This window comes from Chiloscyllium punctatum, chromosome 40, assembly GCF_047496795.1.
Source record: "Chiloscyllium punctatum isolate Juve2018m chromosome 40, sChiPun1.3, whole genome shotgun sequence".
In the NCBI taxonomy this organism is placed as follows: domain Eukaryota; kingdom Metazoa; phylum Chordata; class Chondrichthyes; order Orectolobiformes; family Hemiscylliidae; genus Chiloscyllium; species Chiloscyllium punctatum.
The window spans coordinates 49636707-49663500 of NC_092778.1; the positions used below are offsets into that span (position 1 = coordinate 49636707).

At 40.8% G+C, this 26794-nt stretch overlaps 1 pseudogene; it reads left to right on the forward strand.

Annotated features, from left to right (window-relative positions):
* The first annotated feature begins 200 nt into the window (after window positions 1–200).
* LOC140464590 (cytochrome P450 2K1-like) lies at window positions 201–12530 on the forward strand (annotated as a pseudogene).
* Window positions 12531–26794: the final 14264 nt, after the last annotated feature.

Below are 26794 nucleotides of genomic sequence, written 5' to 3' on the forward strand. Positions count from 1 at the left end.
TCCGAATTTTGAGTTTGCTCTTTGCTGATTTTGCATTGTTTTCCCAAAATTCTCAGCAATGCCAACCTTATTCACGGGTGAGCAGATTCTGCCCTTTGATTTTTTTGTGTGTTTTTCACTTGATTTTTTAATCACTAAGTGAGAGGTGGGTGTTGTTTTTGGCGACTGTTCACAGCTGAGAAATTAGATGTTTGGGAAGGACAGGGTTTTCTTTTCTGCCTTCCAGTTGGTTTGAAGGTGATTGCCACCCACTGTAGTTCATTACACAATAAGGCTTCGACAAGGGAAAGTTCAGATAATCCGAGAGTTTAAAACCACATCGATCAGGGAGAGATTTCCCTTCTGAATCTTTTCAGTGCAGGAGCTGAGCTCGAATATAAACTGCGGCCCCTCCTGTTGCCAGTTTCGATCCCGGGATGTCGATTGTAAGTGTTTTCCCTGTGGATGCCGTCACCCTGGTGTTGCTGGGGGCTCTGACCATTATCCTCCTGCTGTATTTCAACAGCGGCTTGAAAAATCCTGGGGTCATCAACTCCCCCCCGGGACCCCCTTCTCTCCCAGTGATCGGGAACCTGCACATGTTGGATCTGAAGAAGCTGAACAAATCTTTGATGAAGGTAAGAGGGAGTTAGACTCGGACAGTGAATCAGAGGCCTGGTTTGCTCTTTCCCGTTTGTGTTCAGCGCTTGGGGGTGTGAATTTCTGCTCTGAAGGTGTAATCTCAGTGTGAGTTATTGTCACCAATGCAAACCAACCAGAATCCAGCTGATATTACCCCGAAATTGACACCATGTTGGGCAGGCAATTTTAGATTTCGACTTTATTGTCACGTGTACTTAAGTAAAACAGTACAGGGGTACAGTGAAAAGTTTTTACATCGGGCACCATCTTAGGTACAAAGTATCTAGCCACTAAAACGTACGAACAAGCTATAAAGAAATAAGAAACAACGTTAAAAGGTAAACATTACAGCCCTTCTTAGTATTAAGCTGAAAAATAAAGAAATAAAGGGAGACGGTCAAAGGTTGCAGTCTGTCTTAACTGTTTAGCCACGCTGGGACCGCACTTGCTACAAAGGCTCGGTCTCCTTCGCTTTGGCACGCTTGCCCCACTCTGGCTCAATATCCTTTACTTTTGTTGTACCGGCAGAAGACGGGAAACTTCCCGTAACGAGTTGGCCTGACTGCTGATGATCTCAGATCGCCAAAGTCCCGATCCAGGCCACGTCTAATCGCTCGACATCGCCTTTTATCTGTGCTCTAGGCATAGAGAACTTACTAAGAATTCCAACTCAGGCCCCCAGCTGCTTCACTGGACGGCTAGCCTACTGCCACAATGACCAATGCTGCCGCTGCCTCTCTCCAGAAGATAAGTTGGTCACAAAGTGCTAAAGAGAAATACTAAATCTTAAAAACAAATGAGAAAAGAAGAAAAAAGAACAAGAGAAGACTGGATGGACATGCTTACTCTGCCGACATCTTGGAACTGGATTTAAAGTTTCCCTGGACCCTGACCACTGACATCAGAGGGGGTGTCGTGAGTTTTTAATGTAGATCAGGGCATAAAAGCACCATGAATAAACTGGGACAAAACAAAAGAACTAAGAAAGGACTTCAATGAAAATGTCTTGTGGGAGGGGGGCGGCAAGTTCTTCTGCCTCTCCAGTGTTCCCCAGTTACAGAATTCTCTCAGGTACAATTAGGCAATACACTTTCCATCCCCAGGGACAGTGGTGTGCAGCCTGGGTGTGTGGCCCACTGAACAGTCTGAAAGGTCACTGGTGTGATGAATAGGAGATATGAACTGAAGAAACACTCATTGCCATTAGACCATTAAATGCACTAACATCTTGCACTTTTTTCTATTAGATTTGCACCTCTCCCTCATACATTAATTCTCCAGTATTAAACCGCAAAGTTTATTGGGATTCAATCTCAGAACTTCCTTTCAGTTGCAGAGACACATATGATTTCTAAGACCAATATCAGACGCACAAGACTAATTTGGTCAGAGATTGGCTGAAGTACTGACCTATCTTATGCTGATTGAGTCAAGATTGAGTAAGGTATAGGGATGGTACAGTAGAGTGAGAGAGAAGGATATTAGTAAGAGTGTTACATTGTATTTGGGTGATGTACTGACAGAGCTGCATAAAGCTAAAGACATGTTGAGGATGTGAGAAATGGATTTGAAGCTGATGCCTTTGAAAGTTGTCTGAGGGTGAGCTGGAGCTGATGTGAATGTCCAGTGTAGAACCTGAGAGCTGGGGAGTGCTGCTGAGTGAGAGATCGATGTGTGGTTCATGGAACAGTCTGAAAGGTCACTGGTGTAATGAACAAATTAACATGTTGTGGAAAAAATTGTAATAATTTGTCATGTAAACCTTTTCTTGAAGCTATCTGAGAAATATGGGCAAGTGTTTAGCATCAAGCTGGGGCCCACAACTGCAGTGTTGCTGACCGGTTATGAAGCAGTGAAGGATGCTCTCGTCAACAATGCAGATGAATTTGGAGAAAGAGCACACATCCCAATATTTGAAGCGGTTTCAAAATGACACGGTAATTTGCATCTTTAGCTTCACTGTTGTAAAATTTGTAAGTTAAAATCAGATTGCATTCTGTTCCTGTTCAGATAATGAATACTTTTCAGTGTGTGGTAAAGGTTAGTTTGTTTTAAAGTATTATAATATAAAGAACTTTGAAAGATTAAAAAAACTTTTGAATACTACTGTAACTAATTCCATGTAACTTCTAAAACATATGGTTGTGTTTAATCACGCAATATCCGAAAATGATAGGTGATGTAGGTGTGGAGATGTTTAGTAAATTCATATGGCATCCTATTCTTCATGATTTTCACAGAGATGTTAATAGTAATTTTAGTAACACACAAAAGTTCTACTACAGTGATGGGAACATAACTTGCTCTGACACTGAGTGAGACCATGGTTCATTTGTGAAATAACTCACTGTTGTCTCAAGTTTCCCAATACCTTTTAGTGAACCGAAGCTTGATTAACCTCTAATCTAAAATTAATATTTAACCCAGTGTCATCTGCGATTTATGTTACATGAAGGACGGAAAGAGAGAGTTCGTGTAGAGCATAAATGCTGGCATAGAACAAATGGTCCAAACTACTTGTTTCTGTGCTGTAAATTCAATATAGACCTGTACTTGTAGACAATGTAATGCCTTACACGTGTGATCCTAATATCTCAGATAAATGTTTCAAGATCTCTAACACTTTATATTCAAATTATTTGCCAACTGAAGAATATTAACTCAGTCTGTTCAACGCAAACATCTTTATGTTGACAATTGTGTGACTTTTCAAATGCAAAGCTTTTAAAAGCTTTTGAGTACATAATGTTGTGAAATGGAAAAGAAACAGGCTATAAACAGGAAAAACCGTAGGTACAGATAAACTATCTCTGTTGATTGGGGATTCTAGAACTACGAGCACAATCTGAGAAGTAGGGCCAGATGATGCAGGAGAAATGTTAGGGAGCATTTCTGTACACAACGAATGGCAGTTGTTTGCAATTCTCTTCCACCAATGACAGTGAATGCTGGAACAGTTGTTAATTTTAAATCTGAGATAGATAATTTTTGTTAAGCAACAGAATTAGATCAGCCAAGATCTCTTGAATGGTGGAATAGGCTTGAGGAGCTGAATGACTGACTCTTCTTCTTATGTTGCTATGTCCCATTAACCTCCATATTTATCCCTCCATCAACATCTTTAAAATAAATAGTTTGTGGAAACTCATTGAACATAAATTGGTTAATACATTTATGATGTGCTAACAGAGACTACACCTGAAAGGTAATTCAGGGACTGCAGTATTAGGATGCCCACATGTTGCCTGTAGAAATGTACGGTAGAAATATTTCACTACAGAAACATAAAACTTTTGTCAGTTCACTATGTACAATTTCCCTCATTACTCATGCCCTTGATTCTATGAGGCAAGTTGTCAGTTGAAATGAGGATTACAAGAGTCACAATGTTTGCTTCTTTCTGATGGATTTAATTTAAGGTATTGTTTTTGCTCATGGGGAATCATGGAAGCAAATGCAAAGATTTGCCATCAGCACGTTACGAGATTTTGGAATGGGGAAGAAAACCATTGAGGACAAGGTAATTGAGGAGTCAGATTTTCTGGTAAAAATGATTGATTCTTATGAAAGTGAGTTTGGCGTAAGGTAACTGAGCAGAATTATCATTGTTCCTTTTCTCTGCGCTCTTGAATGTGTTTGTAAATGCCAATGTACATTGAAGAATTGCAAAACAGGACCATTGTGGTCACTATTTCTACCAGCTCTTTGTAACGACAATCCAAAACTAATCGCAATGTGGTTAGCACTGCTGCCTCACAGCGCCAGAGACCCGGGTTCAATTCCCGCCTCAGGCGACTGACTGTGTGGAGTTTGCACGTTGTCCCCGTGTCTGCGTGGGTTTCCTCCGGGTGCTCCGGTTTCCTCCCACAGTCCAAAGATGTGCAGGTCAGGTGAATTGGCCATGCTAAATTTCCCGTAGTGTTAGGTAAGGGGTAAATGTAAGGGTATTGGCGGGTCAGTGTGGACTTGTTGGGCCGAAGGGCCTGTTTCCACACTGTAATCTAATCTAATCTAATACAATTGTTGTTGTATGCCCCCCCCCCCCCGATGTGTATTGAAATAGATTACAACTGATTGATATGACCAACTAATTCATAGATTTTTAATTCATCCGTGTCTCAATTCATGATCTGTTCTGCAATTCCCTCGCACAATTTGGAGATTGAAGGAGTCTTGACAAATTCTGTGAGAGTATCTGCTATCTCCTGTCTACTTTCCTTAAACAACCAAGGGAACAAACTTCAGGGTCTTACCTAAAGAGCAATGTAACTGTGATTTCCTGTAAAGAGTCAATACTTGATTGAGTGTGAACTTTCACATTTCTTTTGCAGGGCAACCATTTAACCCAACTGTCCAACTGAATGCTGCTGCTGCCAATATAATTTGCTCTATAATTTTTGGTGACAGATTTGATTGTGAGGATGAAACCTTTGTCAGTTTAATAAAGAGAGTGAATGAAAATGCTCAACTTCTTGGTTCACCTATTGTCCACGTAAGTCTCATCCTGCATTTGAATAGTTATACATTGCAGAAAAGATCATTTGCAATTTGCAGTAATGGGAATCTGTAAATGGAGTCTCAGTAAATCTGAGATGTAATATAATTGACCATTAGTCGCCCAGTTAAGGGTCTTAATTGGGCTGAGGGCAGGCAGATTGCCCTCAGCCCCTCTTACTCATAACATCGTGGGTGGGTTTGGGGGTGCAAGGGTAGGTGGCAATGAGGTTCACAGAAGATTTCAGTCTCCTGTGACTGCAAACCTGCGCAAGAAAGAATACCTTACCTTACAGCTTTAAATATATGCTGTCTGGAGGAGTGGATTCCAATGTTTAATGACACTTTGAAAGAACAAATCAATCCCCATCTCTGATCGAAATAGGAGAACTCTTATTTTCAAACTTAATGTCCTGGTTCTAAATAGAAGTGAAAACATAGTCTCAACTACCCTGTCAAGCTGTCTCAGAATCTTCAGTGACAGAAACTATTCAATGAAATTATATTACAGGCCTGTCCAAGGCAGAAGGCAATCATTTGGCTGAGTTTGCCTGCACCAATTCTTTTGAAAGAGATATCCAATAGGTCCAGATTCCTTCATTATTCCTGATTTGGAGATGCCAGTGTTGGACTGGGGTGTATAGAGTTAAAAATCACACAACCCCAGGTTATAGTCCAGCCGGTTTAGTTGGAAGCACTAGCTTTCAGAGCACTGCTCCTTTCGGAGCATTGTACCACCTGATGAAGGAGCAGCACTCCGAAAGCTAATGCTTTCAAATAAACCTGTTGGACTATAACCTGGTGTTGTGTGATTTTTAACATCATTATTCCCCTAAGTCTGCCAATTGATTGTTTCAAGAATTTATTAAATTCCATTTTAAAAGATGTTGAGTTTATTTTCATAGCTTTTACAGGCATTGCATGATGCTAACTAAAGTAAAAACCTATAATTAGTCACAACGTTTGAAAACACATTGTATGTACCAAGGATTCAGCACATTTCGAACATTTATCACTTTTTAAAATTTTAATTATTTCGATGCGAGCAGGTAATTGGTTTGCTCTAATGTATACATAAATAATGTTATTTTGATTCTGCAGCTGTACAATGCATTTCCACTCCTGAGATTCCTTCCAGGATCACACAATAAAGTTTTGATCAATACAGAAAAGACTATTAGCCTCTTCAAAGATTTCTTCAAAGAAAATCGTCAGAAACTACATGGCAATTACTTGAGGAGTTTTATCGATGTATTCATGGTCAGACAACAGAAGGTAAAAGCTCTACTTTCATTTAAAACATTTTGTCATCTTCCAGAAGTTATATTTTTGTATTTCAGAAAAAAATAGTTAACTTTGTTCAGTACTACGTTGGCATGATAGGCTGAATAGACTCCCTTTTTGCTGAAAATGTTTATGATTCTAGGTAAAGTGTGTTAGAAGAGTCATTCTTTTTATACAGAAAGAACGCTTCATTTGCACTGTGTCTTTCATAATCCCAGGATGTCCCAAAGCATTTGACAGCTGATGAAGCAGTTTTAAGCACAATCACTTTTCTGATGTAGATTTATCAAACATCAATCAAATCTGGCCACAACTACATGGCTGTTTGTGAGAGTTTGCTCTGCTAAAATAGGTTGTGCATTTCCCACATTATAATATTGGTTGCACGACAGAAACCACTTATTATTGACTTTGGGATATCTTTAAATCTTGAAAGACACAATGGAATAGATCAACTGAGAGGCAGACAACACATCAGAATAATATCTTATTTGAAAGACTGCACTTCTGACAGTGCAGCATTCCTCAGTCCTACACAGGAGTAAAGACACTGATGCCTCATGTTCTTGATGTGCTTTCTGTGCTGGATTTCCTAATAATCAATGTTGCTGTTTAATTACACATTATTGGATATACAGTACAGGTCCCAACCCAGTTCTGAGTCATTGTATTGTTAATTTTACTTGTAGGAGTTAGATTAGATTAGATTAGATTACTTACAGTGTGGAAACAGGCCCTTCGGCCCAACAAGTCCACACCGCCCCGCCGAAGCATAACCCACCCATACCCCTACATCTACATCTACATCTACCCCTTACCTAGCACTATGGGCAATTTAGCATGGCTAATTCACCTGACCTGCACATCTTTGGACTGTGGGAGGAAACCGGAGCACCCGGAGGAAACCCACACAGACACAGGGAGAATGTGCAAACTCCACACAGTCAGTCGCCTGAGGCGGGAATTGAACCCGGGTCTCTGGCACTGTGAGGCAGCAGTGCTAACCACTGTGCCACCGTGCCGCCCGTTGAACAACCCTAACTCATACTTCCATGAAGCCAATTTAATGTGCACGACAATGAACCTGTTTGCTGCAGGGATGGAGACCACCTCAACCACACTTCGTTGGGGAATGCTTCTGATGATGAAATATCCAGAGATCCAGAGTAAGAAGTACTCTGATTAATTCCTCTCTGGAGCTGACCTTGTTGGATGATTTTCAGTGTCTTATATTCTCTGTTTACTGTGATTGAGATTTTGATCTTGTTCAAAAATATCGTGGCAGTATTTCCAATGACTTTAACAATGTGCTCGGATTGCAGGAAAGGTTCGTGAGGAAATTATCAGAGTTATTGGATCGGAACGACCTCCCAGCGTTGAAGATTGGAAAGATTTGCCGTACACTGATGCAGTGATCCATGAAGCCCAGAGGTTTGGGGACATCGTACCACTGGGCTTAACACATGAAACAACAGTGGACGTAAACTTCAGAGGATACTTCATTCCAAAGGTACCATCAGGTACCTCTGCATTCAGCGTCTGAGATACAGACAATAGGGAGCAAGAAAGGAAGTTTGAAAAGCGGTCACACCGTGCACCATTTGTACTTGAATGATTCAATCTCATCACCTTATAATGTCCCATTTTATATACAATATATAGCAATGTCTTATTGCATTTAGGTGTTATATTAATGTTGAAATATGTGCAGGTAATGGAGAAAAAAGGCGAGGAGTGGAGAACTAAATTGAAAAGATACAGCTTGACCACAGCATTTGGTATTTGCACAGTCCCTCTTAACGTAATAAAGAATCCCCAAGAATCTTCAGGTGAGTTATTGAAGAATAATGAACACCAGAAGCCACAAAATGATATACATATTCATGTAGCCAAAAGCTTAGTTGAAAGGCAGGTTTTAAGGAACTTATTTAAGGAGGAGAAAGAAATAGAGAGGGGATCCCAGAGATTAGGACCCAGACTGCTGCAGGCACAGCCACCAAACCTGGAGCAGTTCAAATCAGGATACTCAGGGGACTACAATTAGAATGGAAATGCTCTTTCTAAATTTCAATACATTTATCAATGAGCAACTGTACAATTATTTTGAATAGTCTCTTTGGAGTTCAATAATAAAAACATAATACAGAAATGATATTTTAATATTTGTAGGGAACCCATGTAATCCCATTGCTGTCCTCTGTGCTGTATGATAAAACCCAATGGGAGAAACCAAATGAGTTCAACCCATCTCACTTTCTGAATGCTGAGGGCAAGTTTGTGAAGAGAGATGCCTTCATGCCTTTCTCTGCAGGTAACATCACTGATTAGGTTTGAATGATGTTTGAGTGAAATATTCTATCCCGAGCTGGAGAGAATAAGCTGTTGGAAATGCATCTTTGAGGGAGTATTAATTCTACTGGGGGTAAAAGCATTGGGTATGCTATTGTCCAATTCAGTATCTGTACGTGTAGTTTTTAACTGGGGGATTGAATAGCAATCAGAAATGGGAATCTGAGGTAATGTCTCTTTTCCCTAAATCTGCAAAAATTTATTTATCACCACAAAGGTGAGATTGACTGCTGGCACACTGGAAATTAATGAGTCTTCCCTGATTAGAGATAAATATATTTCAGAACTGTACAGCATTTTGAAGTGCCTGTCATCAATATTCTAGAATTATGGTCATTATTGAAATACACAATGGCAGACATGGCTACATTTTGCAGTATCAATTGGAAACGAGCTGACTATGCAGCTTTGGCTTAATCCCACAGTGACAGTACTAGCTTAGATTTAGTGTCTCAGGTTCTAGAGTGGTGCTTGAATTTACAGCCTTCAAGATGATAGTGCTATTTACCAAGCTATGTCCAGCAGCTTATGTCATCAATAATTTTCACAAACCTGAAAACATTGGTATCTATGTGGTTCAGAGATATTCTTCCAAAAATGCAATATAAAATGGCAAGACCTTGTTTATGATTTTAAAAAGAACTGTGAATAGCATTGCGTGATAAGTGCAGCTTTGAATTTTGTTTGCACGTGTTTTTGCAGGTCGAAGGATTTGTGCTGGTGAGACCCTGGCTAAAATGGAACTGTTCCTCTTCTTTACTACTCTGATACAAAAATTTAAGTTTCAAGTCCCACCAAATGTCAGTGAACTGGAACTCGAGTCAGGTGTAGGTCTGACTCATTCCCAAAGTACCCATATGTGTGTGCTGTATGTCACTAATGTAACCATTTCATTCTTAATTTACCTGATTTTCATTTGCAAAATTTTTAATCATTTCAATGTAGGTATTCTCTTGTTTCTTCAGAGTGATTATTAGACTGTTACAGTTGCCACTGGTATCAGTTATTTTATATTGACATTTATGACGTGATGCTGACAAGACAAACTACATCTGACTCCTTTCTGTATTAGTGACAGAAGGTTCAGTGAATTGAGAAATATGCCATGAGTTGTGAATTTCCAGATCTTGCTGGGTGATTTATGCTGCCAGCCAAATTTGCATCATATAAACAACATCAAACTCTCAATCGTTATGCTTAATGACTTGCTGGATTGTTGAATTAATTGCCCATAGAATATATGGCATAAAATACCTTTCTATGCCTAACCTTTGTGTTGAAGAGCTGTGTATTTCACATGAAGTTATGGGAAGGGTATGAAATCTGTTGCACTAATGCCAACTTTGAGTGATAGATGCATTATGTCATTTCCCTGACCTTTATCAACATAGCTTTCATTCCACCGAGCATTTAGCATATATCATCCTTAAATCACACCTCTCAATTAAATTAGCCATCTCCCCATCTGTACACCTGTTTGTTTAATACATATTAGAGTCAGAGAGATGTACAGTACAGAAACAGACCCTTTGGTCCAACTCATACATGCCAACCAGATATCCCAACCCAATCTAGTCCCACTTGCCAGCACCTGGCCCATATCCCTCCAAACCCTTCCTATTCATATACCCATCCAGATGCCTTTTAAATGTTGCAATTGTATTAGCCTCCACCACTTCCCCTGGCTGCTTATTCTATACACGTACCACTCTCTGCGTGAAAAAGTTGCCCCTTAGGTCTCTTTTATATCTTTCCCCTCTCATCCTAAACCTATGCCCTCTAGTTCTGGACTCCCTGATCCCAGGGAAAAGACTTTGTCTATTTATCCTATCCATGCCCCTCCTGATTTTATAAATCTCTATAAGGTCACCCCTCAGCCTCTGATGCTCGATGGAAAACAGCCCCAGCCTATTCAACCACTCCTTATAGCTCAAATCCTCCAACCCTGGCAAATCCTTATAAATCTTTACTGAACCCTTTCAAGTTTCATAACATCTTTCCAATAGGAAGGAGACCAGAATTGCACACAATATTCAAAAGTAGTCTAACCAATGTCCTATACAGCTGCAACATGACCTCCCAACTCCTGTACTCAATACTCCGACCAATAAAGGAAAGCATACCAAATGCCTTCTTCACTATCATGTCGACCTGCAACTCTACATTCAAGGAACTATTAATCTGCACTCCAAGATCTCTTTGTTCAGCAACACTTCCTAGGACCTTACTATTAAGTGTAAAAGTCCTGCTAAGATTTGCTTTCCCAAAATGCAGCACCTCACATTTATCTAAATTAAACTCTATCCGCCACTCCTCAGCCCATTGACCCATCTGATCAAGATCCCGTTGTAATCTGAGGTAACCTTCTTTGCTGTCCAGTACACCTCCAAGTTTGGTGCCATCTGCAAACTTACTAACTATATCTCTTACGCTCACATCCAAATCATTTATATAAATGATGAAAAGAAGTGGACCCAGCACCGATCCTTGTGGCAGTCCACTGGTCACAGGCCTCCAGTCTGAAAAACAACCCTCCACCATGAGATCTAACTTTGCTGACCAGTCTCCCATGGGGGACCTTGTCGAACTCCATACTTAAGTCCATATAGATTACATTTACTGCTCTGCCCTCATCAATCCTCTTTGTTACTTCTTCAAAAAACTCAATCAAGTTTGTGAGAAATGATTTTCCACGCACAAAGCCATGTTGACTATTCCTAATCAGTCCTTGCCTTTCCAAATACATATACATCCTGTCCCTCAGGATTCCCTCCAACAACTTGCCCACCACCGACGTCAGGCTCACCGGTCTATAATTCCCTGGCTTGTCCTTACCACCTTTCTTAAATAGTGACACCAGCTTAGCCAATCTCCAGTCTTCCGGAGCCTCACTTGTGACTATCGATGATACAAATATCTCAGCAAGGGCCCAGCAATTATTTCCCTCGCTTCCCACAGAGTTCTAGGGTACACCTGATCAGGTCCTGGCGATTTATCCACTTTTATGCATTTTAAGACATCAGACAATTGTACAGTCAATAAACTACCCTTGTAAGTGAACACGAAGGTTGCCAAAGCATCATGAGCTCCTTTTATGTGGCATCCTGCTAAACGACTTCTGGAAATCTAAGTACAACATGTCTCCAGGCTCCACTTCATTCACAGTGCATGATACTCCTTTAAGGAACTCCCATAAATTGGTTAAACATGATTTCCCTTTCACTAATGTATGCTGACTCTTGTAACCTTGAATGGAGGAGTTAACATATTGGCACGAACAGAGGATGGCTAGCTGTCAGAAATTGGACAGCATGCATAAATTTTTTTTCTGTCTAGCAGGAGGTGCTGAATGGAGACCGACAGAAGTGTCTGCTGGACCTCATCTAAATCATTGACATAAATTTTAAAAGCTAAGAGAAAAATAGGCATGTTAGCTAAATTTACAGATGACAGAAAGATAGGTAAGAACATATACTTTGAAATGTCATAAGGAACTTGCTGATTGGATGTTACAGACAGATAAGAATATGACAAGTAAGTAGCCAAAATATCTGGCAGAAAGAGCATAATGCAATAAACGTGAACACTATTGGAATATTGTGCGCAATTCTGGTCTCCTTCCTAATGGAAAGATGTTGTGAAACTTGAAAGGGTTCAGAAAAGATTTACAAAGCTGTTGCCAGGGTTGGAGGATTTGAGCTACAGGGAGAGGCTGAACAGGCTGGGGGTGTTTTCCCTGAAGCATTGGAGGCTGAGGGGTCACCTTATAGAGGTTTACAAAATTATGAGGGGCATGAATAGGATAAATAGGCAAAGTATTTTTCCTGGGGTCGGGGAGTCCAGAACTAGAGGGCATAGGTTTAGGGTGAGAGGGGAAAGAAATAAAAGAGACCTAAGGGGCAACTTTTTCACGCAGAGAGTGGTACGTGTATAGAATAAGCAGCCAGGGGAAGTGGTGGAGGCTAATACAATTGCAACATTTAAAAGGCATCTGGATGGGTATATGAATAGGAAGGGTTTGGAGGGATATGGGCCGGGTGCTGGCAAGTGGGACTGGATTGGGTTGGGATATCTGGTCATCATGGACAAGTTGGACCAAAGGGTCTGTTTCCATGCTGTACATCTCTATGACTCTATATCTTAAACCATACACCAGTCTACCTCTGAAAGCATTATTTGTCTGAATTTGCAGGATTCTGTCGGTAGCCTTAAAATTGCTATGAACCCCTTGTCAGACAGGCAGAAGTCTGGAAGAGCACAGCAAGCCAGGCTGCATCAGGCAGTGGAGAAGTCGACATTTCGTGTGTAACCCTTTTTCAGGACCTCCTGATGCTGCCTGGCTTGCTGTGCTTTTCCAGCCTCCTGCCTGTCTACCTTGGATTCCAGCATCTGCAGTTTTTTTGTCTCTCATGAACTTCTTGTTGCCAGTTTTCTTCCTGTGTTTGGTTTCAAGGAGCACACGGGGGCCACAATGTTTAAAACAACAAGAGATTTTATTAAGACGATGCTCACTATAAGACAGCAAGCTAGCCTACATTGTGTTCCTCCAAAGTGGCCAATGACATCATTATCACATTGCATAAATTACACTCTTAAAGTGACAGTCCAACATACTTACATAAATATACAACAGGATGTTTTACTAGAACTGTCTAGGGCACTAGTTAGACCACACATGGAATATTCTGGTTTGAACTCTTGCTGAGGGAGAGATTCACTTACATCGGAAGAATTCAGTGAAGGCTCACTAGGCTGGTTCCTGAGAATGAAGGGATTGTCTTATTCAGAATGTTTGAATCTGAGGTCTTAGTGGCACAACTTAATGAGTGAGGAAGGGATGTTCATACTGGGGCCAAATAGTTTGAGCTTCAACCTGCAAATCTTTGCAACATCCTTCAACTGGTCTCCTGCTCTGAGAGATATCTTGTCGAACATGTCGAGGAAAAAGCTTTGACACCACTAACACCACTGTTCTTAGCTATTGATTACAAAATGAATGTGATGGTCCATGAATCGCTACAAAATGAATGTGAAGGTGCCGGTGTAACCCCTACTGCATGGGTGAACAGTATGACACTCCACCTAAAAAAAACCTAATTTAAAACAGATCTCCAGCCAATGTTTCTTGGTAGACCTGACCTACAATGCAGCATTTCACTTACTCATCATTTGCTAATTTAACCAACCCCTGTGATCAAATGAAAATAACAACAGATTTCAATGTTCACAGCTGAACTTACTAAAAGGAGACAGTGAATACAAGGATAAAATTATCATACAAGGTTTGGATGATAAAGAAAGTTAATGATACTCAATGAACATCGTAACATGTAATTTATTAAGAACACAGCAACAAGAGTTCATCATTTAATGAACCATATTTTGGGCCAAAAAAGTTATTTTGCGCAGAGAAGATTTGATATAAGTTTACAAAATCATGAAATATTTTAATAAGAATTAAAGAAAATCTGCTTCCAATGGCATATGGGTCATCAATTTAATTAACAAAAGGTTCAAGTCTGTACGAGAAAAAAATGCCACAGCAAATTTTTAAGACTTGGATTTTGCTGCCTTAAAGGTGGTAGAAACAGATTAAATTGGAACTTTCAAAAGTATAAATGCTTGGATGGGATGAATTCCCAGGCCTAATTGAAAGAAGAGTATGAATAGTTGTATCACATAGCCAGCATAATCACAAAAAGGCCTTCCTTTGTCCTACGATTTAAAACTGCCATAAAGACAGAAGTGAAAAAAAGATTAAAAGCAACACATTTCTCTGACTTTATATAGATCAGATTTGAACAGCTGTGTTCAATTATGGGTAAGCTACATTGAAACATTTACAGAGAGGTGTTGTAGAGAAATCAAAGAGGAACAGAAAAAGATTCCACAGCTCAGTCAAGAAAAACAAATCATATATGCTTGGATTGAGAAAACAGACCTGAAGTCCAGATATATGTATTTCTGATTTTACATAGCTAACAGCAATAGACAACACAGTTGAAAACAAACTGCTACATTTTGATAATGCATGCAGATCTGGTCTAAATGGGAAGGTTTGTTAACAACACTTTGCTTGCAAAGTCCTATCCTGGCTACCTGAGATCCAGCTACGTGTTCAACTTTAAAAAGCTGATGGAATAGCCAGCAGTTGGCTGATCTCAGTTCATGACTTTTTTACAAACATGTGTAACCAGCTTTTGAGAATTTTTACCTTTCACAGTTCCAATGTGTTCAGTACTGTTTCCCAAGCAATTGTAATGTCACCATCTTTCTGTCTCCCCTCCGAATCCTGATTGATAACTAACAATGGAATGTCTTTTTGTGTCTTTCACAGCGAAGATAAAAGTAAAATATTTATTCATTTTGTCCAATATTTCCTTGTTACCTGTGTCAACTCTCCATCTTGACACTTGACAGACTGACTGTCCTCACTTTTCTCCTTGTTGAATACCTGTAGAAACTCTTGCTACCTATTTTTACATTTCTAGCTAACTTCCTCTCCTACTGCAATTTCTTTCTCCTCATTAACCTTCGAGTCATTCACTGGCATTTTTTATATTCTATCCAGTCATTTAATCAGTCACTTATCTCTGTCAATTATTTGCTTTCCTTAAGTTTAATGTTTTCTTTAACTCTGTTAGTTAACCATATAGGATCCTCTCCTTTGAACTTTTTTTAACAGTAGAAATTTAAATATTCTGAGTACTCTAAAATATTCACTTCATTGTTTATCATCATTTCTGTACTGATCTATTCCCCAGACTAACACTCAGCTTTCTAGCTTGATTATTAGATTACTTACAGCGTAGAAACAGGCCCTTTGGCCCAACAAGTCCACACCAACCCGCCAAAGCGCAACCCACCCAGACCCATCCCCCTACATTTACCCCTTCACCTAACACTACGGGCCAATTCACCTAACCTGCACATTTTTGGATTGTGGGAGGAAATCGCAGCACCCAGAGGAAACCCACGCAGACACGGGGAGAATGTGCAAACTCTACACAGAGAGTCGCCTGAGGTGGGAATTGAACCCAGGACTCAGGTGCTGTGAGGCAGCAGTGCTAACCACTGTTCCATCATGCTGCCCACTCATGCCCACATACAGTCATTTCCTCTATATCTTGATAGCTGAATTTCTGTGCAACCCTGCGCTATATAAGAATTGCACAATACAAATAACACAAAATATTGCCAATGCACTGAAGCCAACACACGGTTTAAAAATTCACACTTTAGAAACAGCGTCTTCTATTACTGATTGTGTTACAGCAAATTTGCATGGATGAAATGCGCATTATAACAGAGCAACCTGGAGTTGCCTTTATTTAAAGTACCAATTGTGGAACCGCTCTCCTTCCTTTCAACCAGGATGTAAAATGTAATCTTATTGCGGTCACTGCTACCTGTGGGTGTCTTTCCCCTAAGATCATTAGTTAACCATGTCACATTTCACAACACAGCAGGGTACAGCACTGATATGGAACTCGACATGCCAGAAAAAAATGTGATGGAAGGAACTCAAGGAATATTTCACATTTCCCACAAAAAGATGGCCATAACCAGGACCCATATAGATATCCATAGCAACAATGTTTATTTGGAGGAAATGAGTGATGTTAAAGGATAAATTGTTTATTATGAGAATCATTTCGGTCAGACATAAAATGATGAATGGTATGGTTAAAGATTGTTTGGGCTTCCATTCAAGGAAGAAGCAGACAGTCCTTAGAACCTCCTGTTGGAGGTTGGAAATGTAATGATGAAGACAAGGAAATTCAAAATTGTTAAGGTGATAGAGGGCATTGTAACAGTCACAGATGTAGTTGAGATGAGCCTGAACCAGGATAGAACAAAGAATCTCAATAGGAAGAAAATAATTCAGTTGGACAGAAACAGGCAGGAATAATGGGTGGACTTTAGGGCTTATCCCCAAAGCATGTTTGATAGCAAATGACATTAGAGCATGTGAGAGGGTACTATGTGGGCACTTTCACATTTGTACCCCAATTAACTCTAAGATAGAAAGGCCAATGAGTGACACAAATTAATGGCAGACAGATACTAACTGTGCAGGGTACATGTGAAACAAACTTGTGCCTGACCAGCATTAGGAAGGGTATTGAACCACTGGCCACAGAGGCCCATTCCCTGCCTTTCTTGCTGACCACTCTACCCTCACTCCTGATTCCCACCACTTTCCTGTGGCCTGACCTTCAACACATTTTCAGCTCTGCTTGCTGCGCTTTTCCAGCAACACATTTTCAGCTCTGATCTCCAGCATCTGCAGTCCTCACTTTCTCCTTCACCATCATTACAAGGTTTGGGTGGGTGTTGTGCTGCCAGGATCTACCCTGTTCAGTACTTCTGCTGGACACCCATTGACTGGAAGCTGAAGGCAGGCATGACTTGGGGAATCCCTGGGGAAGACTAACCACTGTCCAGTTAAGTGTTTGACTGAATTCAGTTAAAAGAGACAACAGGGGACTCTCTAGCCAGTAGCTAAGACTCACAACATCACCCATATCCCATATCATCTGATGGGTCAACTGAGGCAGTCCTGTTCATGGATCTTGGCATGACAATACAATACAGTATAATACAATAGCAGCTTTTCTCAATTTTCTGTGAACTATGTGCTAATAGTGAAAGAGAAGGCAGTATCCCATCACCTTTATTTACACAAGCATAGCACTTGACACTGGTCCGACTTCCAGAGAGTCAGCTCCCACAGTGAAGTGAACCTTTGACACTGCTGTTTGTATCTGTCAGCTATGGCTCCCTGATTGGACCAGGTCAACAGCCCCAATCAGGGAGGTCCACCTTGCTGACCTTGTTACAATCACTACATCCCAGCCCCTCCATGTCAGGGACATTAGCTCATTTTTCTTCTTGCAGCCTCTCCTCAGGCATTTTTGTGCTGGGCCTGGTTCCTCCTACTAAGCCACGAATATGGGCAGTGTATGCCAATAGCCCACCTCTTGTGCCCACAACATCTCGGATTAACCCAAAGGGAGAGAACCAACAGGTTCTAACAGCCTTTCCAGCTGTTCCGAAGGGCTAGCTATGGTTTGCTCCTGCCCTGTTCGTGAATTTGCAGCTTTCATGTGGTCCACGTGCGCTTGTCCAGGACTGCCTCATCTCCCCACATTTTATACATCCCGGGACCTGAGCTTGCATTGACCATTCCTCTTACCCATCCTGGGCCATTTCCTTTGACACCAAACTTCGTCCCCTGAAGTGAGCTGTCTGTCTCATTTAGAGGAGTGTCTGGCATTGACGATTCTGATGCCATTTCATCCTCCCCACCCACCTCCAAACATCCATGAAGATCAGATTTATCATGGTGCGGACTCTTCTCCTCATTATCAAACTCTGTTGGAGCTGTCCCTGCAGTTCTTCAAAGATGCTCCTTTAATCAAACAGGAACAGGGACGGTTGGTACCGGGTGAAGCAGTAGGCTGTTTCTTTAAGATCACCTTCAAAGTTTGGACTGCACTTTTCACCAGAATATTGGACAATGGATGAAATGGAGATGTCCTTACATGCCAAATGCCACTTGACTTTAGAAAATACTGAAATTCTTTGTTGGTAAATGATTGCTCATGGTTTGTGACCCAACACCGCTGGTAGACCGTGTATTGCAAAAAATGTTCGCAGCTTTTCAATCATCACTTTGTGTTTGACAAATAAACTCTATGCATGTCCAGCCACTTTGAATGGGCATCCACAATGACTAAGAACATACAGCCCATGAAATGACCAACATAGTTGATGATGAGTCCAGGGTTTACTCGGCCATTCACATGAATAGGAGGGGCTGCTAGCAGTACATTTGTCCTAGTTAACACTCTGGGCACTATCACGCAATGTAACTGCATCAGCACCTAATCCTGGTCTACAGATGTAACCTCGCGCTAACACCTTCATTCTGGAAATCCCTGGAATGACCCTGGTGGAGTTCAGCCAGTATCTGGCGGTGACCTTTGCTCAGGACAATCACTCTTGCTCCCCATAATTATATGCTTCCCTCTACAGTGATTTGGTCTTGCCAGGTCCAGGAAGGTTTCAATTCTGGTCGTGATGGCCCTTTTGTGCCCCCATCACCACCAACTGTGTTAGTTTTGCCAGGACAGGATCTTTTTGTATCCATAATCTGATATGGTCAATGATGATCAGAAGGGTGTTCAGAAAATTTACAACCAGAACAGACTCTTCGAGTGGCAGTACCACTGGTGGTGTACCTGCTAGTGGTAAGCAGCTCAAGGCACCTGCATTTGCCAATTGGTTTCCCAGATGTTTTTAAACTTGTAACTGTGTACACTCAGAATAAGAGCCCCCCCCGCCGCTGTATTCGACCAAAAGCAATGGGCAGTGTGGCCCTGTCGCCTTAGGCCTAGCAGGACTTGTGGCCAGACACCATTACAAAGCTACATCCAAAAAGGTATTGGTGGAACTTTCTCACTCCAAAGGTGTGAGGGTGCCAGAATGGAGGCCAGGTTACAAATGAATTTTAAGTAATAATTCACCAACCCAAGGAAAGAGTAAGCTCTGGTTCAGACATGGGATTCGGGCACGTTTGATCACCCTCACTTTATTTTCCAACAAATGTAACTCAGTCTTGTTGAACTCTGTTGTCCAAGTAGTCATGTGGGGCACCTGGAACACATTTCCCCCTCTTAAGGTGTATACTTGTCTTGAAGAAACATTTAAGCGCTATTTCCAAGTTCTCTAAATACTTTTTGACTGATCTTCTTGGTTAGTAGCACATCATCCAGATAAATGGTGATCTGGGGTAGACCTATTAAAAGTGCTCCATTGTCCACCGAAAAATGGTACAGGCTGATGATATGCCAAAAGGCAGTCTTGGAAATTGGTATAAAACCTTATGGGCATATGTCTGGGCATCCTCATCTAATTGCAACTGCAGATATGCATCGCTCATGTCCATCTTTGTGAAGGATATCCTCCCTGCTAGTTTTGCATATAAGTCCTCTGTGCGAGGGATTGGGTATTTATTCAGCTGCAAAATGTAGATTACTGTTTGTTCAAAATGCTCACAAAGGCAAACCGACCCATTGGGTTTCACAATCAATCTGACTGGTGCTGCCTACTCTATAAACAGTCTCCTGATTCCTGCCACTACTTTTGCATGTAAGGCAAATGACGCTGGGTGGGTCCTGCAGAATTGTGGAATTTCTTCCTGGTCATGGGCCTTTGATAGTCTCTCGACCCTCCTGAAAAAAAATCTAGGCATTTAATTAGGAGTTCACTCAGGCAGCCAATTTCTGATTGAAAAATATCAAGCCAATCAAGTTGAATCTTTCTAGAAACTCAACCTCTCTGGACCAGATCAAACCCCCTCAAAATATTCAAAAGATAGTCTGGACCCTAACTTTTTCCTATTTTCATGGAAAATGTAAGGTATTGCATTCCAGGTGGAATTTGACTGATCAAACTACATGCTCATACAAAGCATGTTTCGGCAGCGTGACTTGGTTATAACGTCACTGGAGAATTAGGGAATGGTATTTTCGAGAACGCATACCTCTATTTGCAATAGTGCGATTCCAGTGGCGATCATTTTGCATGCTTCATTCTGCACATGTACTGAAGTCTCTGTGCCTTTCTGCACATGCAATGTCAGCTGTCATAAGAGCATGTGACAGGTACAGTACTATACGTTGAGCAGCTTCATCTCAATAATTAAACTAATAAATGTTCATTGCTCTCCCTCTGAGACAAGATCGATATAATTCCTGCAGGACTGCATTACTCTTATACATATGATTTGTCTTTTTAATTTGTTCTTGTAGCTGCATATCACACAATCTACTTCTAAAATATGCCCCTCCATTTTTGCAAAACAAAGTGACAGGAATGTTAGCAAGAAGAATGTTAGCGATAAAATTGCAGGTGGTGATTGCAAAAGAAAGGCTCTAACACTGGATGAGAAGCTGCATGACATAAAGCATTTTGAGTATAAGGAGCAATCATGTGATATAGCTCGCTTAACAGGAATGAGGGAGTTATAGGCAATGCTGAAACGGTTAAAGCAAGCTGTATTGCTGGAATAAGTCTGAGTGCTCGCAAATCTGTGTGGTCACAGCCAAAGGAACTTGAGGAGATGGACAGTGTTTGGATAAAAGATCTATTGAAAAACAATCTGGGACCTTACATCAAAGAGAAAGCTTGATCCATTTATGAAGATCGAAAGAAAAATGCTCAAACTCCTGTAGATGTGCCTGCCTTTTGTGCTAACAGTGGGAGGTTTGCTGGTTTTAAGAAATGTTATGCATTCCATAGGGAGAAGATTTGTAGCTCGGGTGCTCGTTGTTGTGGTTCTGTTTGCCGAGCTGGGAATTTGTCTTGGAAACGTTTTGTCCCCTGTCTAGGTGACATCCTCAGTGCTTGGGAGCCTCCTGTGAAGCGCTTCTGTGCTGTTCCCTCCGGCATTTATAGTCGCCTGTCTCTGCCGCTTCCAGTTGTCAGTTCCAGCTGTCCGCTGTAGTGGCCGGTATATTGGGTCCAGGTCGATGTGTTTGTTGATAGAGTCTGTGGATGAGTGCCATGCCTCTAGGAATTCCCTGGCTGTTCTCTGTTTGACTTGCCCTATAATGGTAGTGTTGTCCCAGTCGAATTCATGTTGCTTGTCATCTGTGTGTGTGGCTACTAAGGATAGCTGGTTGTGTCGTTTCGTGGCTAGTTGGTGTTCATGGATACGGATCGTTAGCTGTCTTCCTGTTTGTCCTATGTAGTGTTTTGTGCAGTCCTTGCATGGGATTTTGTACGCTACATTGGTTTTGCAGAACTACCATTTTAGGGCAAGCCAAACAGAGAACAGCCAGGGAATTCCTAGAGGCATGGCACTCAGCCACAGACTCTATCAACAAACACATCGACCTGGACCCAATATACCGGCCACTACAGCGGACGCTGGAACTGACAATCGGAAGCGGCAGAGACAGGCCACTATAAATGCCGGAGGGAACAGCACAGAAGCGCTTCACAGGAGGCTCCCAAGCACTGAGGATGTCACCTAGACAGGGGACGAAACGTTTGCAAGACAAATTCCCAGCTCGGCGAACAGAACCACAACAATGCATTCCATAACTTAAACTTAATTGGTGAATCTGCCTGTGCAAGTGAGAAGCATGCACTGGCATTTCCTCCCATAGTCCAAGACTTTAAAGGATGTGAACCATCAGAGGAGCTCCCAAAAATCAAAGAGCATTGTGTTGCCTCTGAAAAGCATGTTGCATTTGAAGAAGTGGACAGTGATGATATTGAAGAGCAGCTTCAGACCCACTGTGGAGATCTCTCTACAGCTGAACCACAACTGCTTGTCACTGAGGAGCTGGAAATGAAGAAGATGAAGTCCAGGGTGCAGCACCATGAGAGCTTTTCACTTCTGTTTTGTCTTCTATCCTGAGGGAAATTGAGAGGTAGTTGCAACTCTTAGACGACAATTACAGTGCAGAACGCAGCAGGGTAGCAGTTTGTTCAATAAGATATCATCTGGCAGCTTCTACAAGACAGAAGAAAAAGGGGAAAACAGCAAAAAGTGGATGTTTTTAAAAACCAATCCCCAAGAAAGAGTCAGAAGACAATCATCAACACCCATCGCTTCTGCAACTGCAACTGCACCTGAAGGTGGTGATGATGATGACCCTCTGTCCCTGCATTAACAACATTTTTCCAATGTCATGTGTTAAAGTTACTTTCATTTCATTAACAAATATGATTTAAACTTTCTTTCAAGCTGTGCTATACTTTGTGTTAGGCTTTTGTTTGATTTGTGAGTGATCGTAGTGACATTTTTTGCTGGTCTGCTCCAACCCCACTTTACCCAGAGGCCCCATTATTTCTATTAAGCAATATTCTAATTAGCGAGGTTTTGCTGGAACGTAACTATGGCATTATAGGAGAACTACCTGTACCAGACTTGAAGCAAACACATTTTATTCATCCACTAGATTTAAAATACAACAAACGAAAGAAAGAAGTGGAAAAGTTTAAGTCTCTTGGAAAACTTAACAAAATATTACATACAGTAGCTGTTACTAATTAACTGTTCCAAAATACTAACATCCCATAAATGCATCCTTTTCAAAAGGCAAATTCAGAACACAGATGGCCTCACATGCAGTTCTCCAAACCAGTTCGTCAAAATGCAATTCTGAAAGGGAGCAATCCAGCTTTCAGCTGTAACAAAGAGCTGTAACAACCCAGCAGCTTCTATTGAAAGCTAAAGATCCTGGTTCTTTTGGAGATTGACCATACCACTTCAGGATGCATCTATTGTTCCAAATTTAAGAAAGGACTCAAGGCCTCAAGCTGTTTACTCTAGTGGCTCTGGTAGACCGCTCATCGCCTCTGCCTTAACACCTGTCAAAAAAAAAGGACAAAATAACCTCTTAAAGCCATAGCATTGTCACACCTCCCCTTAAAAAAAGGCATCATTTTTAAATGTCCTTAGTTTTATGCTATTAGTGCATATTACATATACATTACATTGATTCTAAGAATGCAAGATTCACTGCTATAGTCTATTTCAGGCCAGTTTTTCCCACCACCAAATGCTTCTGCCTTTCCTCATCAAAGTCGCAACAACATGTCAGCAATTATGGTCTCTCAACCTGCCACATGTATAATTTTCAAATTGAGTGGCTGCAATAATTAGCTCCATTTATAGAGTCAAGAATTTTTGTCCTTAATTATTTTGCAAACACTTTAGGAGTTTATGATCAATATATAAAGTTGTCTCAAATGCATTACTGGCAACATAAATACTGAAGAGAGATCATGCCAACACCAAGCTCAAAGTTTTCTTCTCAGTTGTGAAATATTTCCATTGATGATTATTTAATTTTCTGGAAAAATACCAGTAGTGTTTCTATCATCTCATTGTCTTATTGTAAGAGTATAGCATCAACACCCATTTCACTCGCATCAATAGCCACTGTAAATGATTTTGCAATTTTAGGTGTGGCTCCAAGCTGGCTGGCCACAGTCAGTGTATTGTGCACTAATAACTAAACAGTGACTTGATAATGGGACCCAGCTTCAGTGCAGTTATTTCATTGTCCAACCTTCTCAATACAGTCGACCAAATGAATATGAATCAGACTTTGAAACTGCATTGATCATGTGATAGTCGATACATTACATACCATCTTTGGATGGGCTCCAGTCTCTGCAACTCACTTTGATTATGTTGTCTTTATGCATGTATTCAATCTCCTTTTTGAACTTCCACCAACCCTTGAGGGTTAATTCTTTCAGGATGTTGTTTAATTGGAACAGCATTTTCTGTACGTCATGCGTAATTAGATTAGTACTTCCCAGCTATTTCCTACATATCCCTCCAGTGATTGTAATAACTTATTCTGGTCATTTTGGTTTTTCCATGAAAGATAACTCAATAATTTATCCCAATTTTTGAGAACTTACTCATTGTCCAATTTAATTTGAGAAATGTCCAATTCATGTTCTTCACTCTGTGTTGTAACCAGTAACACATTCTCTTTTTGCTTTCTTTCCCTATTAAAATACATTTTAAAACACACATGACACGCTGTATGAGATTTCTTTCCATCAGGCATTCTAATCAAATAATTCACCTCATTCAGTATCCATTTGATTTGCTAAGGCTCACTAAGCCTTGCTTTTAAAGGTTCACCTACCACTGGAAATAACACTAAGTCTCCAGGAGCAAAGTTGTGAACTTTTAATTTCTTGTCTGTTTCCAGTTTCATCATATGCTATGTTACTTTTAAATGCTGACCAGCTAATTCACCCATATTATTTCATCTTTCCCTTAAATTTGACACATCATCCAAATGTGCGATCTTTGAACTCTGACTCACTAATTTCTCCTTAATTAATTCCAGTGGTCCTCTCACTTCATGCCCAAAAAACTAATTCAAATGGACTGAATTTGGTAGATCGATTTAGTGCATCCATAATTGCAAAACGTGCAATTTGAATTCCTTTATACTAATCGTCTGGATAGCGTTGATTATAAGCTCTCAACTTGGTCTTTAAAGTTTGATGCCACCGTTCTAATGGTCTCTGCGAATCTGGATGGTACGCAGTGGATTTGAATTGTTTTATTCCTATGTTATCCATAACGCCTTTGAATAATTTTGATGTAAAATTTGATCCTTGATCCAATTGTGTTTTGTCTCATAAAAGATTTGAGTAACTCTTCTACAGTCGTCTTACCCATGATACCGCATAATGGAATGGCCACTAGAAATCTAGTAGACACATCCATTATGGTCAACAAATATTGATTCCCACTTTTTCTTTTATGCAAACAATTACAACTCTCGTAAATGGTTCCTCAAAAATGTAGGAATGGATATTAAGGGTGCTGGTTTTATCAATGCCTGAGGTTTTCCTATTACTTGACACGTGCAACAAATCCAGCAAAATTCAACCAAATCTCTGTGCAGTCAAAAAAATTGTTGTTGTATTTGGGCTTAAGTTTTCAATACAGGTCGTTCTGCTATAACACAAGTTTTTTTAATGTGAATTCGCAGTAACGCAATTGAAGAATTGGGGACACTGTTTCTGAAGTGCAAACTTTCAAAACGTGTGTTGGCTCTAATCTGATAACATCACCAACACTTTAAGTGCTGTTTCTAAAGCGTGGTTTTTCTATAATGCAGGGTTGCACAAGAACACAACCATCATGTTATAGAAGAACTACCTATCCTATCAAATGACCTCCCAATGGTAATTTGTGTGCTACCCGCAAAAATGTAGCAAGGATGTTATGCAAGGACTTAATGTACACAATATTGGCCGTGATGGACAATACCTGAGAACAATCTGAATTTTCTCTAAGATTTCAGCTTTGATGAAAGCCTTTCTGCTGGTTTGTAAAACATTCAATTTTTTAAAATTCACTCCTGGCACATGGGGATTGCTGGCTGGCTAGCATTTTATTGCCTGTCCCTTGATACCCTTGAGAAGAAGGTGAGCTGCCTTGATGAGCGCTGCAGTTCACATACAGTAGGTCAACTCACAATGCTGTTAGCAAGGGAATTCCAGGATTTTGATCTAGTGACACTGAAGGTACAGTGAAATACTTCCAAGTCAGGATGGTGAATGGATTGGAGGGGATCCCATGTACTGGCATCAAATATACAGAAAAAATGGAACTAATCAAAATTCTCTGCAAGGCAATGAAACACTTTCCCATCACAGTAAGTAACAGGAGATAGGCAAATTTTCAACCAGCAACGAGTTCAAGGGTATAGCAGGCATACAGGAAAATGGAGTTGAAGCAGAGATTAGATCAGCTTTGTTTGTGTAGAGTGGTGGAGCAGGTTTGAGGGGCTGAATTACTTACTCCAGCTCCTCATTCTGAAGAAATTCAGAATTCCTTCTACAAACAATTGAGAGGGATTCTAAGCTCCAAACATTTGAAGTGAATTCTTTGCATGAGCTGCTCTTGTTGGTGCAATTGTCCACTTTCACTTTGTTTGATCTGCTAATATTTTCTGCAGCATTTCATATAGACTGTGTTTTCATTTGAGCAGGAGTAGAGGGAGCAATTTCTCCACATATACTGATAGTGTCAGCTGCAGTGAGCCGGTCTGTGATTGTATGATTTTTAACTAAATGGAGGTTTTAGACTGAATTTTGAGATGCAAACTGATACCCAGTAAAGACGGTCACTCAGTGGTTAGCACTGCTCCCTTACAGCACCAGGGTCCCAGGTTCAATTCCAGCCTTGGGCGACTGTCTGTGTGGAGTTTGCACATTCTCCCTGTGTCTGCGTGGGTTTCCTCTGGGTGCTCCGGTTTCCTCCCACAGTCCAAAGATGTGCAGATTAGCTGAATTGGCCATGCTAAATTGCCCAAAGTGGTAGGTGCATTAGTCGGAGGGAATTAGGTCTGGGTGGGTTACTCTTTGGAGGGTCGGTGTGGACCTGTTGGGCCGAAGGGCCTGTTTCCACACTATAGGGAATCTAATTTAATCTATAAAGGAATAAATTAAAACTGTCACAGGTCTGGTCCCAAAAAATACT